General features: G+C 38.2%; 1 protein-coding gene and 1 pseudogene across 2 annotated transcripts in view; one reads left to right on the forward strand and one right to left on the reverse strand.

The window, feature by feature from the left end:
• Positions 1–18,293, reverse strand: part of DLGAP1 (DLG associated protein 1) — a gene marked incomplete at both ends in the record, with an annotated part of 968,578 nt that overhangs the window by 791,612 nt on the left and 158,673 nt on the right. The gene's annotated exons all lie outside the window — the stretch shown is intronic.
• LOC307197097 lies at positions 7,541–9,136 on the forward strand (annotated as a pseudogene). The gene has a single exon. The product of its transcript is annotated as an uncharacterized misc_RNA (transcript).

An 18,293-nucleotide genomic window follows, 5' to 3' on the forward strand; every position in this document is an offset into this window, starting at 1 on the left:
GCAGGAATAAAGACGCAAACATAGAGAACAGACTTGAGGACACAGCGGGTGAAGGGAAAGCTGGGATGAAGTGAGAGAGTGGCATGGACATATATACACTACCAAACGTAAAATAGATAGCTAGTGGGAAGCTGCTGCGTGGCGCATGGAGATCAGCTCAATGCTCTGTGATGACCTAGAGGAGTGGGATAGGAAGGGTGGGAGGGAGGCTCAAGAGGGAGGGGATATGGGGATATATGTATTCAGGTAGCTGATTTACTTTGTTGTACAACAGAAACTAACACAGCACTGTAAAGCAATTATATTCCAATAAAGGTATTAAAAAATAAAGTATAAGATTTCCAGAAAAAAAACATACAAAAGAACACACACAGTATATTTTTTATAAAGTTCAAACTCAGGCAGAACAAACATAGTGTTAGGTATAGGACAGAGGTTTCCTTGGAAGGGTGGTAATGGCTCGAAGAGGGAATAAGCGGCTCCCAGAGAACTAATAATGCTCTGCTTCTTATCTGGAGGCTATTGACATGGATGTGATCACTGAAAATTCATCCAGCTGGAAACTGTGTTTACTGCATTCTATTTATATATTCTATACTTCAAGAATGTTTTTTAGAAACCTACATTTCACAATCCTTCTTGACAATCCAGAAAGGATTTCTCGTTTGAGGTGCCACAAGATCAAAATGAGTACCAATTACCATTCTTCATCCTTAGGCTCTGAATCTGACACTGCGTGTTCAATGTCAGACTTAGACTAACCATGTGAAGGTGGTCAGAGTTACAACTCTATGGACCTCATTTCTTCAATCTCTAATATGACTGAAAACAGTACCAAATGGAATTTTTATGATTATCAAATAAGAAAATCCATTTAAAGATCTAAGACAACGCTAAGATAGAATATAGAAAATATTCAATAACATGTTTATTTTGGTTCCTTTTTATGAAGACATTAAAGTAAATTTAAACTACTGCCAGGACATGTCCTGGAAATTGCCTTTCAAAATAAAGATGAAATAGTTTATTTTGTTTTACTCATAAAAAAGTACACAAAGTTACCTAATTGTTTGGATTTGGAGTACATGAAAGAGTTACGTTTACGGGATGCTTAGTATAGTATATAATCAATGTGATTATGACAAATGTTTACTCTGTTACAAGAATCATAATAAGTAACGTAGAGACGATAGTCCCTCTCAGCAAAGTGAGGGTTGCTGACACCTTCTTATTGTCAAATGAACGTGTGATATTCTCATATATGAATTCTGACTTTGCCAATTATGAGATGCATCAATTTGCACAAGTTGGTTCTCATCTGAATCTATAGTTCTTTGCCTCTAAAGAAAAGATGATGGTCACTGTACAGGATTTTGTGACATTATATAAAACAAGATTGAACACTGGGTCCACTGAAATACAATTTCCCACCCCTCCTCCTGCTTATGGCCAAGGACATGATGTTTACATAACAGCTGTTAATATCAGAGGAACAATTTTTAGTCAATTAATAATTTTCAAAGAGCTTTTAAATCAAGTACGCTGTCTGTCTCATACTCACTGAAAAACCTTAGTAAATTAAATTTTTTAAATCAGAAAACTTGTATGCAATGAATCAGGTTTCAGATTTGTCAAATTCTTAGGATATAATGCTGCATAATGAATTGCCTTTTAATAGAGAATTAACAACTCAAGTTTCTAAGCACAAATATTAATATGTCGACTATAAATTTGGCTTACCTTTTCTCTACTGTTGCAAAAAAAAAAAAAAGATTGGTGGAATGTAAGTGACATGGATAGATTTTGCACCTCAGCTGATACAAGCTCAAATATAAGCTCTGTCACTTACTAATTTGGGGTTTGGGACTAAGTTTCTTATGTCTCTGAACCTCAGTTTTTTCATCGGTAAAGTGGGAGCATCACCCACCTCAAGGGTAGTTGTGAAGGACAGAAACAATGTCAGGAAAGAGCCTAACAAAATGAAACACAGTAGGAGTTCAATAAAGCAGGCTATTTATATCATGGACATTTGCATTATGAATGATACTGGTGTGTGCCTGAGAATTGATTCCGTTTTAGTTTTTACAGAACCTGTCAGTTCTCTTTCCCTCTCTCCTCTTTTAATCACTTTGAGGCTTCACAGTAAAATATAAACCTGCAGCCCTATTTGGTATGTTAATGCTGTTTAATAAACACACGCTAGCGTTCCAACTCTGGCACTAGTATCTTGGCAAGCATTCTGGCTAGAATATATTTCATGCTTCAGGACCTAAACGTGTAGTGACATATTAATACATCATGAAATTCAACAAAGATGCAGCGGACTCGAAGAAAGAACAAAGCACCTGTTCACACTCCATCGTATAATGTTGTCTGTCCTCTCACTCTATATTATCAGGTGTCCTGACAATTACATCCTTCGTGAATAACTTATAATAATTGCAAGTTCCAAAGATGAGCTGTACCAAGGTGAGACTGCTAACAGTCTGCTAATATCAAAACAGGCGCATTTTATTGGTAACAAATTCCAGATTTTTAATTCCTTTCATTCACGAAAAATAAAAGTTCCACGTTGATATCCGTAAGGTATTTGTAAAACAACATACAAGGGGAACTTTTGAAAAGTATTAAACATGCTTGGTTAATATATGAAACAGTAAGAAACTTATGAATTGCCTGTATACATATAGACCTATACAATTCTAAATATCCAAAGGTCATGCTGCTCATGACTTACCTTTCTAGAAGATCCAACAATCTTCTAAACATTATTTGTAGCTACAGAGGGTGCAGGATGCTGTTCCCAGTTTGGGGAAGACCAATGTAGATGCTATAGGAAACAAGTGCTAACTGTGGAGTGCACTTTGGTGTGCCTGTTTTCCAATCCATCCAAGACAGAAGGGCATGGGAGACAGAACATAGGCTTAGAGTCAGGTGGACCTAGGTTCAAACATGACTTCAGTCCTTTACTAGATCTGCATTTGCCTTTATATTTTTCTCTTTCCTAAGATCTCAGAAGTGTAGTATGTTATAAGAAAACGGAACCTTCTAACACACTGGGACTTGATAAATATTCATTTGTGTGAGGGGTATAGTTTCATTTCCTCCCATTGGGGGAGGTCAACCCCACCTTGTTCAGGTCTGCAAAGTCAAACCTATTTTCATAATAATGCTAAAACATCATTTCTACTTTTCACTCTCATTCCTTCATGAGTTTACAGTGGAATTTTCCAGAGGTTATATGATGTCACACAGCAACCCACTGAATGCAGAAAGGAGATATGAAATTCCAACTGCACTGTCTCTTAAACCAGGCAGCAAATAGATTTGGAACATTATAAAACAATCAGTAAAATGTTTATCGCTAAATATATTTTGTTCTATAAATGTGTTTAATTTTCCAAAAAAGTTATGTTAATATATAATGGGTTTATTGGTTTTATTTTTAAATTAATTAATAAATTATTTTAAAATATGTTTTAATTTCTAATACAGTAAATATCTATCTATCTATCTATCATCTATTACAGAAAAGAAAGACCTTTGGGGTTTTCAACAAATTTTATGTAACAGGGTCCTGAAACTTTAAGGTTTGGTAAATGCTGCCTTAGTTTAATGATTTAGTAAGAAAATAAGAGCTCTGGGGACTTTAAATTTCCACTCAGGGATGTGGAAAGGAAGAAAAAGAGTACTGCCACACTTAGAGTAAAAATCTGGACACACTGAAAATTCATGACTGTTTTGTACCCACAGGAGAGCTGAGGTTGTGAGGCAAACAACTGGCCTCACATCTGAGGAAAGACAGCTGACTGCAAGGAGAAATAATATGAGCTGTGCGTACTTGTGAGAGACACATCCAGGCACCAGGAAGAAGACTTCAGTCAGGGCGGAAGCTAGGGGTGAAGTGGCAAGAGATTCAGAAGCCCCTGGAGGTCACAGAAATTAGAGGAGTCCAGCCACCTTCAGGTCCATGTCTCCACAAATCCCCACCAAGTGCTCACAGAAAAGCTGAGAAAATGTCTAAGTAAAGCATCTCTTGTAATGCATACCTGGGAAAGGGAATAGCAACTCCCACGGGAAGAACACAGAACTCCACCTGGAACCTTCCCCTCTATCTCTCCTACAGAACTAAAGCATTCATCTTCTGGAGGGAGAGGAACTAACCCCACCAGCCTTGAGTATTGGAAAAAACCCACTGCAGCCATGGGAAGAAAACAAATGAAACAGAACAACCAACAACCTACTCTTGAGGGAGGAGAAAGAATACATGCTGGGCTCAGAATTACAGATGGGGAAGTGGCAGGAGATCTCAGGAGGCCACGCCCCAAACACCCAGGGATACAGTCTCCACTCAGTAGTGATGCTAAATGCTAACAGAGTTCAAGTAACAAGTCATAGAGAACACTGCTCAAAGAGGAACAAAAGTATGGAAGGAGACCTGATATGAGGTTCAGCAAAGAAGAAATCTCAAGCTGAGAACAGAGCAGACATTGAGGAAAAACAAAACACCTCTGACAGCCCAGCCTGATCCTGAACACAAGGTACCACTGGAGGAATTTGAAGCTCATGGCTCACTGAGGTTCATGATAGAGACAACAAACTTCAAGCGTAACCTACATCCTAACTAGATTTCTCAAACTCTCGCATGAAAGGGCTAGAAAAAAGGAAAGGCATGCTTGTTTCTAAGCATGAAAACTGTTTACCTCAGTCTCTACTGAACTACACAAGGTATCCAAATTTCAACAACAACAAAAAATACGGGGCATATGAAAACGCAAGAAAAAACAACACACTCCCAATAGACAAAGCAATTGGCAGAACCAGAATCAACTATGACACAGATGGTGAAACTTCCTGATAGGAAATTTAAAATAACTATGATTGATATGTCAAAGAATCTACTGAAAAAGGAGGATCGCATGTAAGCTCAGATTGGAAGGCTCAGCAGAAAGGTGGAAACTATAAGAAAGAACCAAATGAAAATGCCAGAATTTTAATTTTAAAAATCCACAGTAAAATAGGTGAGGAATGGCATCAACAGATTCACTCAACATAGTTGAAGAAAAAATCAAGGAACTTGAAGATACATCAATAGGACATTCTCAAACCAGAATACAGAAATAAAGATGAGTGTGTGTGTGTGTGTGTGTGTGCGCGTGTGTGTGCATGTGCGTGTGTGTGTGCATGTGCACATATGTGCGTGAGGGACGTAACAGGGTATCCAGGAGTGGTGAGACAATATCAAATGGTTTAATACACTATGTAATTGGAATCCCAGAAGGAGAATCCCAGAAGGAAATATTAGTTCCCAGGGCAGAACTAATATTTGAGGAGATAATGGCCAAGAATTTTCCAAAATTAAAAATGGACACTAAGGAATATTAGCCATAAAAATGAATGAAATAATGCCATTTGCAGCAACATGGATGGACCTAAAGATTATCATACTAAATGAAGTAAGTAAGACAGAGAAAGACAAATATCATATGGTACCACTCATATGTAGAATCTAAAAAAAAAAAAGATACAAATGAACCTATTTACAAAACAGAAACAGACTCACAGACTTGGAAAACAAACTTATGGTTACCAAAGGGGAAGTGTGGGGGGCGAAGGAGGGATAAATTAGGAGTTTGGGGTTAACATATATACACTACTATATATAAAATCGATAAACAATAAGGACCTACTGTATAGCACAGGGAACTCTACTCAATATTCTGTAATTACCTATATGGGAAAAGAAACTGAAAAAGAATGGATATATGTATATTTATAATTGAATCACTTTGCTGTATACCTGAAACCAACTCAACATTGTAAATCAACTATACTCCAATATAGAATAAAAATTAAATTAAATTTTAAAAAAAGAATATTCACACATACACAGAAAACCCAGACACTAAGCAAACACAGATCCAAGAAATTCAGAGAACACAGGAAGGATAAAAAGAAAACAAATTGCACTTTAGAAAAAAAAGGCACATTCTATGCAGAGGAACAAAGATTAAAATTACAGTGGACTTATTGTAGCTAGAAGACAATGCAGTGCTGAAGGAGAAAAAAAAAAGTCAACCCAAAATTCTACACCCAGTGAAAATATTTTTCAAAAATGAAGAAGTAAAGACACTCTCAGAAAAAGAAAAACTGAGATCATTCATTGCCAGCAGACCTTCCCTACAAACAGTGGTAAGGGAAGTTCTTCGGGCAGAAGGAACATGAGAGGAAACAAATTTGGACTGACACAAAGAAATGGTGTTGAAAATGGAATCAGTGAATATAACATAAAATTCTTTTTTTCTTATTTTTAATTGATTGAAAATAAAACTGTCTAAAGTAAAAAATAGTAACAACATATTGTATGTTTATAGCATACGCAAAAGTAAAATTTATGGGAAAAAAAACACAAAAGATGGGAGAGAGGAATAGAGAATATATTGTTGTAAGATCCTTGAAAGACCTTACATAACATGTGTAAAGTGATAAAATGACATCTGAGGGGTGGCTCTAATTAATTAAAGATGTACAGTGTATTGCAAATCATAGGGCAAACACTAAAACATTAACACAAATGAATAAAGAAGCTAATATAACAGATAAAATGAAATTACAAATCATGCTGTTTATTAGAGAATATAATAAAAGAAAAAAGAAGAAACAACAGATGGAACAAATAGAAAGCAGCTTAAAAGATAGATAATAAAAAATAAGAACCAAATATATGCTGTCTGCAAGAAACAGTTCAAATATAAAGATACAGATAGTTTAAAAAGAATTAAAAAATGAACTACGTAAACACTAACCAAAAGAAAGCTGACGTTGCTATACTAATAACAGATAAAGACGTCAGAAAAAGGAATATTATTAGTCATAAAGAGGGACATCGTGGCATGATAAAGGGGTTAATTCTCCAAAAAGACACAACCATCCTAAATGCATATGCACCTTACAATAGAAGGTCAAGATTCATGAAGCAAAAACTGAAACGAGAAACAGACAAATCCACAATTATAGTTGAAGACTTCACTGTTCTTCTCGAAGGGACAGAACAAGTACAGAGTACATTAGTAAGATCACAGAAGACCTAAACAATGCAATCAACTTATTTGACATAATTTCTGTTTACATTTACAGAACACCCCTCTGGACAACAGAACACATAATCTCTTCAATTTCACATGAAACATTCACCAACATATACTTTGTGCTGGCTTATTAAGAAAACTTAAAATTTTGAAATAATAAAAATAATATAAAGTAGGACCTACTGTATATAACAGGGAACTATACTCAATACCTTGTAATAACCTATAATGGAAAAGAATATGAAAAAGAATACATATGTATTCATCTGTATAATGGAATCACTTTGCTGTATGCTTGAAACTAACACAACATTGTAAATTAATTACACTTCCATAAAAAATAAATAAACTAGGTCATAGCAGAGCTCTCTGGCTGTGTCTTGAGGATCCGGCGCCAGAGGTGCAGACGGTTTGATGAGTCCCTTAGTGTCCCTGCTGAGACTCATGCCATCATGTCCCCGTACCTGCGTCCCCCCAACACGTCTCTCTTTGTAAGGAACTTGCGGACGATACCAGGTCTGAAGATTTGCGACGCGAATTCGGTCGTTATGGTCCTACAGTTGACGTGTATGTTCCACTTGATTTCTACACTCGCCGTCCAAGAGGATTTGCATATGTTCAATTTGAGGATGTTCGTGATGCAGAAGATGCTTTACATAATTTGGACAGAAAACGGATTTGTGGACGCCAAACTGAAATACATTTGCACAGGGGGATCAAAAGACTCCAAATCAGATGAAAGCCAAGGAAGGGAGGAATGTGTATAGCTCTTCACTCTATGATGATTATGACAGATACAGACGTTCTAGAAGCCGAAGTTACTGAAAGAAGGAGATCAAGAAGTCCTTCCTTTGATTACAACTATAGAAGATCTTATAGTCCTAGAAACAGTAGACTGACTGGAAGACCACAGCACAGCAGAAGCTGTTCCGATAATGATAGATTCAAACACCGAAATCGATCTTTTTCAAGATCCAAATCCAATTCAAGATCACAGTCCAAGTCCCAGCCCAAGAAAGAAATGAAGGCTAAATCACATTCTAGGTCTGCATCTCACACCAAAACTAGAGGCGTCACTAAAACACATTCCAAAACACATTATACGTCTGGCTCAAGACATGAAAAGGAATCAAGGAAAAAAGAACCACCTAGATCCAAATCTCAGTCAAGATCACAGTCTAGGTCTAGGTCAAAATCTAGATCAAGGTCTTGGACTAGTCCTAAGTCCAGTGGCCACTGATAGCATAAACCATGATATTTTTAGGCATGTATCATTCATTTACTCACAGTTTGGTTTACTTAAATTATCAGGAATACAATGTTGCAATGATGCTTAAAAAACACTTGTCAGTTTTCCCTGTACCAGGCAATGGTTATTATTAAAATGATATGCGATTGAGAAGCCACTCTTAAGAGTCCAGTTTGTTTAATGTTATGGGCAGCTATCAGTTTGTGGTGTCTCTGTATATTTTTGTAACGAATCTCATTTTTTAATGCTTGAGGTATGAAAAGATGTTGGTTGACCATAATTTGCAACATTGTCTTATTAAAAATAACCTTTCATATCTATATTTGGTAGAACTGTTAACCTAGAAATGTAGCTTGCCAATAAGGTAGAATGATACAAAAGTGAAGTTGTAGCCACCGTACAACACTGACCGACCAGACACATTTAGGTTCAGGGTGGACCTTTTGGTCTTGTCAAGATGTCTAGACCCATGCTGATAATTTTTGGCACAGTGTGGAATAGTTATTTTGTTAACCCCACTGTCTTGGGAAATGACGCCAACTGGGTTAAGTAGCATTTTCAGGGAGATAGAGTTTTTGATTGAAACACGGAGCCTTCACTTTCCTGGTTCCTGTGAAGATTTGGAACCATACAAACGTCGGAAAAACTCACCTTAAAATTTGGGCAGGTTGATGATGGCAGAAATAATTTTAAGGGAAAAGAATGCTCTTATACAGTTACTCTAAACTTTAAGGAGCACTGTTGACCATAATATTGCTTAATTTTCTTACTGCTGTTAAAAGCAAGTAAAGTGTTTCAAAGTAGGTTTTGTTTGTGTGTGTGCATAGTGTACAAGGACTGAATTTTGATGCTTAAAGCACTTGGTGGGCTTCCCTGGTGGCGCAGTGGTTGAGAGTCCGCCTGCTGATGCAGGGGACACGGGTTCGTGCCCCGGTCCGGGAAGATCCCACATGCCGCGGAGCGGCTGGGCCCGTGAGCCATGGCCGCTGAGCCTGCGCGTCCGGAGCCTGTTGCTCCGCAACGGGAGAGGCCGCAACAGTGAGACGCCCGCGTACCGCAAGAAAAAAAAAAAAAAAAGAATGCTTATCAAGAGTGCCCTGTGAGCGATTCCACATGGAGGTGATCATCAAGACACATGATTCTGGCTTAAACATCTGGGTGGAGAAACGTATGAATCACCACGGAAGACAATATAGTACGCGGAGCAAGACAGAGAGTTTAGCAGTAGGTACGCTGGTTTGGAGGTGCTGATAAGCTATCCAGAAAGCCACCGTCTAGTCACAGCTCAGCAGTGACATGTGAAGAAGAAAGAAGAATTTAGGTCTTAGTGCAGAGAAGTAACTGACATCTCAGGCACGGGAGATTCTGAGGGAGGAGAACTTAGTTGTGGACAGAGACAAAGAGGTGACCCAAGGCTCTGGTACCTACTGAAGACAACTGAGGTGATAAGAGAGAATTATAAGCAGATAGTAAAGATGAAGTGGCAACTTGACCAGGTTATTGATGATGTTTGAGAATTTGGTTCAGAAATGTTCCCTTCAAACTGTAATAATACCTCTTCATAAACGGTGGATTCTGTACAGCACTGGACTAACTTCCTGGGGCTGCTGTAGCAAATCATCACACACTTCATGGCTTAAAACAACTGAAATGTATACCGTCACATTTCTGGAGGCCAGAAGTCTGAAATCAAAGTGCTGAAAGGGCCACATTCCCTAGGGAGCTTCTAGGGGAGAATCTATTCCTTCCCTCTTCCAAATTCTAACGGTTGTCAGCACTCCGTGGCTTGTGGCAGCATCTCTGCTCTGTGTTCCCAGTATTTTCTCCTCCTCAGTATCCCTCTGAAAACTCCCTCTGCCTCTTTCTTATGTGATTGCATTTAGGGCCCAGATAGATAATCTAGAATACACTCCTTCTCTCAAGATTGTTAACTTAGTCACATCCTTGCATTACAAGGCCGTGTTCATTCTTTTGCCATTTTAGGTGTTATTGACAGGTTCTGGAGTTAGAACGTGGACATGTCTTTTGGGGGGCCACCATTCAGCTCACTACAAGCACTCTGTCAAAAATATAAAATAATAAGATCACTGTTAGCAAGGGATTGGGGAAAGGATATTCACACACTATTAACAAAAGGTAATTGGCATGATCTCTTTGGAAAACAATTTGGCAAAGCTAAAAAAAAAAAAAAAGGCTTGAAAATGTGTATATTGCCTTTAATAAAACAATTGCAAGTTTAGAACTTTATCCCCAAAAGAGATGTGGTTCATACAATGTGCAAGTATGTTCACCAATGTCTTTTTTTTTTTTTTTTCTGGTACACGGGCCTCTCACTGTTGTGGTCTCTCCCCTTGCGGAGAACAGGATCCAGACGCGCAGGCTCAGCGGCCATGGCTCACGGGCCCAGCCGCTCCGCGGCATGTGGGATCTTCCCGGACCGGGGCACGAACCCGTGTCCCCTACATCGGCAGGCGGACTCTCAACCACTGCGCCACCACGGAAGCCCACCACTGTCTTTTTTATTATTTGAAAAGAAAACCTGGATTTAGCCTAAAATGCTCAACAATAGGGGCTTAAATAGGATTTAAATTATGTGTGTGTGTGTATGTATGTGTATATATATATATATATATATACACACATACATACACATGCATATATACATATATATATTGAATCAAAGACATGTATAGCCATCAAAATTGGTAATATAACTCCATGTTTATAGCATGTAAAAGGATTCACAATATCCTCAAATAAAAAGTTTTTTAAATGACATGGTATTTTAGTAAATAAAAAGGTACATCTAAAATAACCTCACATCACATCACATACAAATATTAATATTAATAGGATCACTGGGATTTTATCAATTCATTTTATTTGTAATTTTGAATTTTTCTTCAGTGAGCTTCCTTATATTTTAAAATAACTGAAAAGTCAATTAATGTATCAGACACATATTAACTTTTCTTCAAATATATTTATAACCCTCAGTTTCAGACATTTCACTGGTAAATTAGCCATAAATTTTCTTTTGATAGGTATCTATCTTTTGATAGATAAAAAAGAAAACTATAAAGCAAGACATACAAATGAATTTGGGGATTAAAGCCAAATATCTGTTTTCTAAATATAACAAAGTCCAAATGTGAAAGAAATTTGAGCCACCTAAGTAAAAATATTAATACTAGCATTATCTATTTATATAATAAGTGAGAATAAAACGTTTATTCCTAAGCGTAGTAAACATTCACTATTTAAGGAAAAACTAGCCTATAGCTGTGAATATACTCTACAAGCAATTTAAAAAGCCAATTATGTGTACGTATGCTTGGTAAATGAGACTGAATGAATTACATCTACAAGCTTATACACATAAATTATAAAATTTAATTGTTTCTGGAAGAGGCTCTAACCTTATTAAGCATCATGATTCGTGATGTTAGTGCCCACAAAATGCATCTTTCAAGATTTATTTTGATTGATATCTAACTCATAAAAGAGTGATCTTTTATACACTAGGACAGAGTATAGAGAGTATACTTTATAGCTCAAACCTAAAAAAATATCATGAAATTGCTCTTTTGCTATCATTAAATGGGACCCACCAATTCTTCCAAAACCAGTAAATATTCACTGCTACAGGTATTTGCTTCCTCGTCTGGAAAATGGATTAATAAAAAAATGTCCTCTTAGAGTTTTTATGAAGAACTTTATGTAGATCTTCATAAAATGAATAATGAAAGTTGTGCCACGTTCGCAGAACACTTGCATCGATATGAAGGCGAGAAGTAGTTCACAGTTCATTTAACTATGACAGTGATAAGGCAGCTATTGTTTTCTAAATTCACTAGGACCATCTGTTTGCCTACTAAGTGCAAGGTCTTTCACATCAAGCTACAGGAATGGTTTTCCTAGATTGTACTGTAGGTTGGAACCCTCAGCCTTGTACCGCAAAGTGTAATAAAATGATTCAACTTCGCTCACATCACAAACAATCTAAGAGAAGATTTTCCGAATTCATATTTTCTCAACAGAATTTGCTAGAAAACAGGGCAGATGTGCTCATTCATACCGCTGTTTGTTCTGGATGAGAACTCAGTGCTTCCTGAATGAGCTTCTAATACAGAAACTCATCATGGAAAAGCTGCTTCAATTCTGTCAGTTCAGAAGATGCTTTAAAGGTTGCCTATTCCAGAGCAATATTTACAGATGTCCTGGGAAGGTGACACACTGCAGGGACCCTGAGGGCAGGGGACAGTACGTCAGTGGAGGTGGTCAGAGAAGATCTTATGGCTGCTTAGGGAAGCAGAGGGCAGAGACTTTGAAGCCACATGAATTTACGAGGCACTCCGTGAAGGTTGGTGGAGAGTCTTAAAAGGATGCAGTAGGATCCTTGCAGGTGGGGAGGGAACCTAGGCAAACTTGTGTTCCTTTCTAATTTTACATGACTCCAGATAAACAACTGAGTTGATAACACGCTGCATCCCCTATCTCAGGACCCCAAGTTCCTCATTCCAGTTTAGAGAAAGTGTAAAAGATTAACACACATTTGCTAGAATTTATCTCTTCTGTTTCTGCTGGTTATGCCATCTTCCCGGTTTCAGCATTATCAACTTTTTAAAATATGAATTTCAATTCATGTACACTTGATAGAAAGATAAGAAAAAGTGATCACAGTCACCGGGATAGAGGGACCTTTGTAATTTCAAGGATAAAATCAGTCATGTATCCTGCATTCCCAGCATTTTTCCTGCAAAATGGATAAGATCATATTCACTTCTGGGGAAACGTAATAGCAAAAGGAAATCACAGCACCCAGAACCCGACGAAGCATAGATAAGATCCAGGTTCTCAAAGGAGCAGGGTGCCTGGATGATGGTTGTGTTGGTCATGTGACAACACAACTGACACTCTACGTGCACACAAACTGCTGATCCTTTCTGGTCCCCCAATTACCCTAACTCCATCTCCACACCCCCAATACAAGTAGGACATCAGGATGGCCGGATTTGAGGCCACTGTGGGAGAAGACGTCTTCCACTTCAAAGTCTCGCCCCAAGTGGTCTTGATAAGGCATTTGAAAGTCCTGTCCTACTCATGTCTTTGAGCTAGAGTCCAGAAAGCCTCTTTTTACATGTAAGTGCTGGCTGTGATTGCTTCTGCTTTTGAATTCTTATACTACTTTCTGCCATTCTCTCAGACCAAGGAACAGATTTATTTATTTAAAAGACCCATCTTAAGGGGAAAAGGGGAGGGATAAATTAGGGATATGGGATTAACAGATACACACCACTACGTATACAATAGATGAAAACAAGGACCTACTGTATAGCGCAGGAACTATATTCAATATCTTATAATAACCTATCATGGAAAACAATCTGAAAAGGATTATATATATATAAAACTGAACCACTTCTCTGTACATCTGCAACTAATACAGTATGGTAAATCAATTATAAAAAAAGTTCAATAAAAAAAGGTTTTAAAAATTAAAAGACCTGTCTTGTTCAGAAAAGGTTTAAAGAGGATGAGACATGTATCATATTGATAAAGAAGTAGAGACCAGAGATGAAGAATGTTGGGACGTGGACAGATATCTCATATTTGCACCTTCTCTCTACTGGTTCCACAAGCTACTTCCTGTGTGACCACGGACCATTACATGCCTCAGTTTCCATATCTATAATGTGGGGATAATAACGTTACTGCATCAGTGACTCACTGTAAGAATTAAATGATAATACACATCACACACATAGCAAGCTATCATCTTCCGAGGACAAAATAAGTTCTCAGTAAATTTTCTAGGTATTAATAAATTGCTATGTTTTCCTCTTACATATGCATTATCTCCTCAATTAGATCTGAAATTATGCAAAACCAACAAAATGTGATTGGGTACTTTCAAGAATACCGAGTAGCAGTAATCAGAAGGGAAATAAAACGAGAAAGAAAAGATATTAGATTAAATGACAAGTATACAAAATGTATTTGGTTAAGAAGATCATTTGTTGAGAAATGATTATGAGATGATTAATGTTATTATAGATTGTAGAACTATCATTACAGATTTTGAGTTAGTGGAAACAGAATGCCTTAATGTAGGGGATTTGGGAAATTGTAGTTTGGTGTTATACCTGAAGATGCAGGAAAACTAGGAAGGGAAAGTTTCAGAGTTTTTATAATCTTGTAAACATAAGAACAAGGTGAGCCATAGACACAGTTGGAGACTAATTAAGCAAATGGAGCAGAGACGGCTTTCCCAGGCTCGGGATACCATATGGAGCCAGGCCACATGCAGAGGAAGCAAAGAATAAATGGGAACAGAGCAACAAGCAGATGGGTGAGGTCCACCTTGGGTGAAGGTTGGTGGTGGAGTTGGGAAGGGAGTTATGCAATCAACAAAGGACAGAACCCCAAGGGACACCCTTGGCTATACTCAACTTGTCAAATCCGAACCTTCTGGAATCCTGCAGACCTGCCAACGTAAGTAAGATAGGTGTCTGGGAATCCACATCACCGCAGCTTTTCTGCTAGGCCTCAAGATGCAATGAAGGCAGCCGGGATTAGGAGAGCTTATTCTTTCGGAGGCTTTGGTCAGTTGGATGGCTTCTGGCAATTTTCACATCTTGAAATTTGGATCATGTCCCTTGCTGCCATCAAAGGGTGAGACCCAACCTAAAGAGAGTAGGAGGGGGGCTTCCCTGGTGGCACAGTGGTTGAGAGTCTGCCTGCCGATGCAGGGGACACGGGTTTGTGCCCCGGTCCGGGAGGATCCCACATGCCGCGGAGCGACTGGGCCCGTGAGCCATGGCTGCTGAGCCTGCGCGTCCGGAGCCTGTGCTCCGCAACGGGAGAGGCCACAACACTGAGAGGCCCGCGTACCACAAAAAAAAAAAAAAAAAAAAAAAGAGAGAGAGTAGGAGGGGTGGGTGGGAATCCAGCATGCCTATGCCTGTTCAATCCAACTTCAGATAGAAAAACCATCTGCTGCTTGGGTCCATTGCTTTAGAAACTAGGATGGTCCCAGGTTAAACGCTGAGCTCCGAGTGGATCCTAAAATAAACTTGGTCTCCTAACTCTGTCCCTTCTGATTCTTGCTAGGTAACCATCCCAAATCCTTAAGGCGATCGTAACACCTGAAGTGACCCCATTGTGTCCATGCTCAATGTCTTATCACAAGATAACTTCACAATACAAAGAGGACCTTTTCTGTCAAACAGGAATATAAACTGTGCAGATCTGTGCTCACAGAGGGAGACATTTATTAAAATTCATTTAACTTTGGGCATTTATTGGATCTTTATCAAAAGATGTTCCACTTCTCTGAGTTTGATCATCTACCTTTGGTAACAAGTTATTATAGCAAAAGTGCTCTTACTTGATCAGTGGAGGGTAGAAATGGGTACCAGGGATTCCATAATTTTACCATCACATTAAAACAGGAAGTTGGTGCTACCTGGTCAGATCCCACTGGGGTAGAAACCAGTCTATAACATGAACCAAGAGAGCCTGGGTCACATCACTGGGGTCATCAAATAATAAGCACGGGCAGGACACTTTTCAACCAAGGATCTAAGAGGGTTTTAAAAAAATTAAACGGTGAAAATCTCAAAACAGCCCAAAGAGTTACAGTGTTATTACTTCTGTAAACCTTGCAATGTAATCTATTCAGGTCAGTATATGATTTCATCCTGAGTCATTTACATATGTACAAATGTTAATGTGTGTGTGTGTGTGTGTATGTATGTATGTATATATATATATATATATATATATATATATATATATATATATATATAAAAATCCCACCTTACTATATTCTCTTCCAGGATGAGTTAAAACATCAGGATAAAATGAATAACTATGAATAAATTGAACTTCACTTAATTAATTCAAGATTATCATTAAATATTAACGAACATGAAAGTGTGATTGCTGAATATATCAACACCCATCACGCTAAACGTGCGAAAATATCTCTCTTCTCGCACTTTATACTTTCTTCATGTGACTGTGTTGTTCTTCTTAGTCATTTTGCCTAAAGTGAGTATTTATAAAATGTCTTATTCTGACATCCCCTTGCAATATTGTCCATTTATTTCTAACAGAAAAATATTAGACCCCAAATCACAATAAAAACCACCTTTGAATGCTAATATCCACCCACCAGATTGGCAAAAATTAAGAAGGCTGGTGACACTAAGTGTTGGCAAGGACTTAGAACACTGGGGACTGAGATGCCACTGGTGGGAGTCCCAAGTGGCACAGCCACTTTACAAAACAGCTGGGCATCATCTTGAAAAGGTGGGACACTGCCCAGCCCAGCCTTTCCCAGAGATTTATCATGAGACATGCCTAAGAACGTCTGTGGCAGCCTGGTTGGTGACAGCAAAAACAAACAAACAAAAGCGACTGTCAAATAAACCAAATACAGAAAAATGAGAGAAGAGATGAATGAACTGTGCATAGCTGGAGTTTGCACATCACTGCAACAGACTGACCATGTCCGTCAGCATGGTCGGATCTTCAGAGCATACCGCTGGATAGAAAAAGCAAGGTGCAGAAGAATACGAACACTTTGCTGCCATTCTGATCAAGTTCAAAAGCAAGCACAATTTTTAAGAAATAGATTTTTAGCAATAATGCATATAATGGTCAAAGAATAAAGAACAGAGAATACAGAGAGGAAAGCTCCACAGAGTAGTTCACTGTGGAGGATGGAGGATGGGGACCGAATGTAGGAAGCCGAGGGCATGGGGAGCATCTCATGTCTGGTGATGAGGCTCTTCCTGTACGTGGACGTCATGTTTGTGGGATGTGTTAAGCTGTTACGTTTCATATTATAAATAGACATTTAACGATTACAATATTTTTTAAATACACCACTTTAAACCCAAATATTTCCTTTAAGGCTACACACTTTACACCTGAAAAGCAATATTCACTTCTCCCAAATTAAGAGTTCTGGTTTCCATTTCTGAAAAAGTCACTCATTGTTCTGTGACCTTGGACATGTCACTTAATCTCTCTGAGGATCTTCTTTCAACCTGAAAATACAGGTCGTAAGGAACAATCTCTTGGGGTTTTTCTACGGAATATTCTCATAATTGTATAAATCTCCAAGCCTTCTACCTTAGGCAGTATCCAGTCTACCTGAATTTAATTCTTGAAAACAAACCCGCAAGAAAAATGTACACGTGTCCACATGTGTCTTTTCTGAACACTCACTTATTTAACTAAACACAATGTTAATTTCCTCTCCGTTCCTGAGTTCTGCCACCCTAGGATTTAAACTTCCCTCTGGGAATTTAGCAGAGCCAGATGGAGATTTTTTTTTTCTCCTACAGTTCAAGCTAAGATTTGACTTGAAAATCAAAGCGGCGTGCAGCTTTACACAATGGAAATAATACCAACCGTCAATTAGAAGTCAACTCCTATTCTTGGCTTCAACATTTACCAGTTAGATGACTGTGGTTAAAGTCACTTAACTTCTCTAGACCTCAACGTATTCATCTGTAATAAAGCACCAGAAGTGGGTCAAAGCTCTCTGGAAACATTTTCTGTTCCAGCATAGTATAATTCTACCTAATTTTAAGTTTCCTCTCGGGAACAACTTTTTTACCTAATAATCAACTGTTAACAAAAAGTATTCGAATAGCTTGTAGAAATCAAGCACCAAACCAAAACTTCTGAAAACCACGAAGTTCCACCAGGAATACCTTGTTTTTGAAGAGGTTAAAGGAAAATGGGTCCATAGACTGATTGAGACACGTACAAAAATTCTCATTTTCATTTGTTAATCTGATTTTTATAAATATACTAGACATTATTCTAGCCACTGTAGATAAAGCAGCCCTCACAGACCTTCCTTCCCTGTCACAACCAAGTAAGTACCTATTCTGAAAGATCCCTGGTGAGCCAAGGGCAACGATACTCTTTATCTC

The sequence above is a fragment of the Stenella coeruleoalba genome (assembly GCF_951394435.1).
Source record: "Stenella coeruleoalba genome assembly, chromosome: 14".
NCBI classification, from domain to species: Eukaryota; Metazoa; Chordata; class Mammalia; order Artiodactyla; family Delphinidae; genus Stenella; species Stenella coeruleoalba.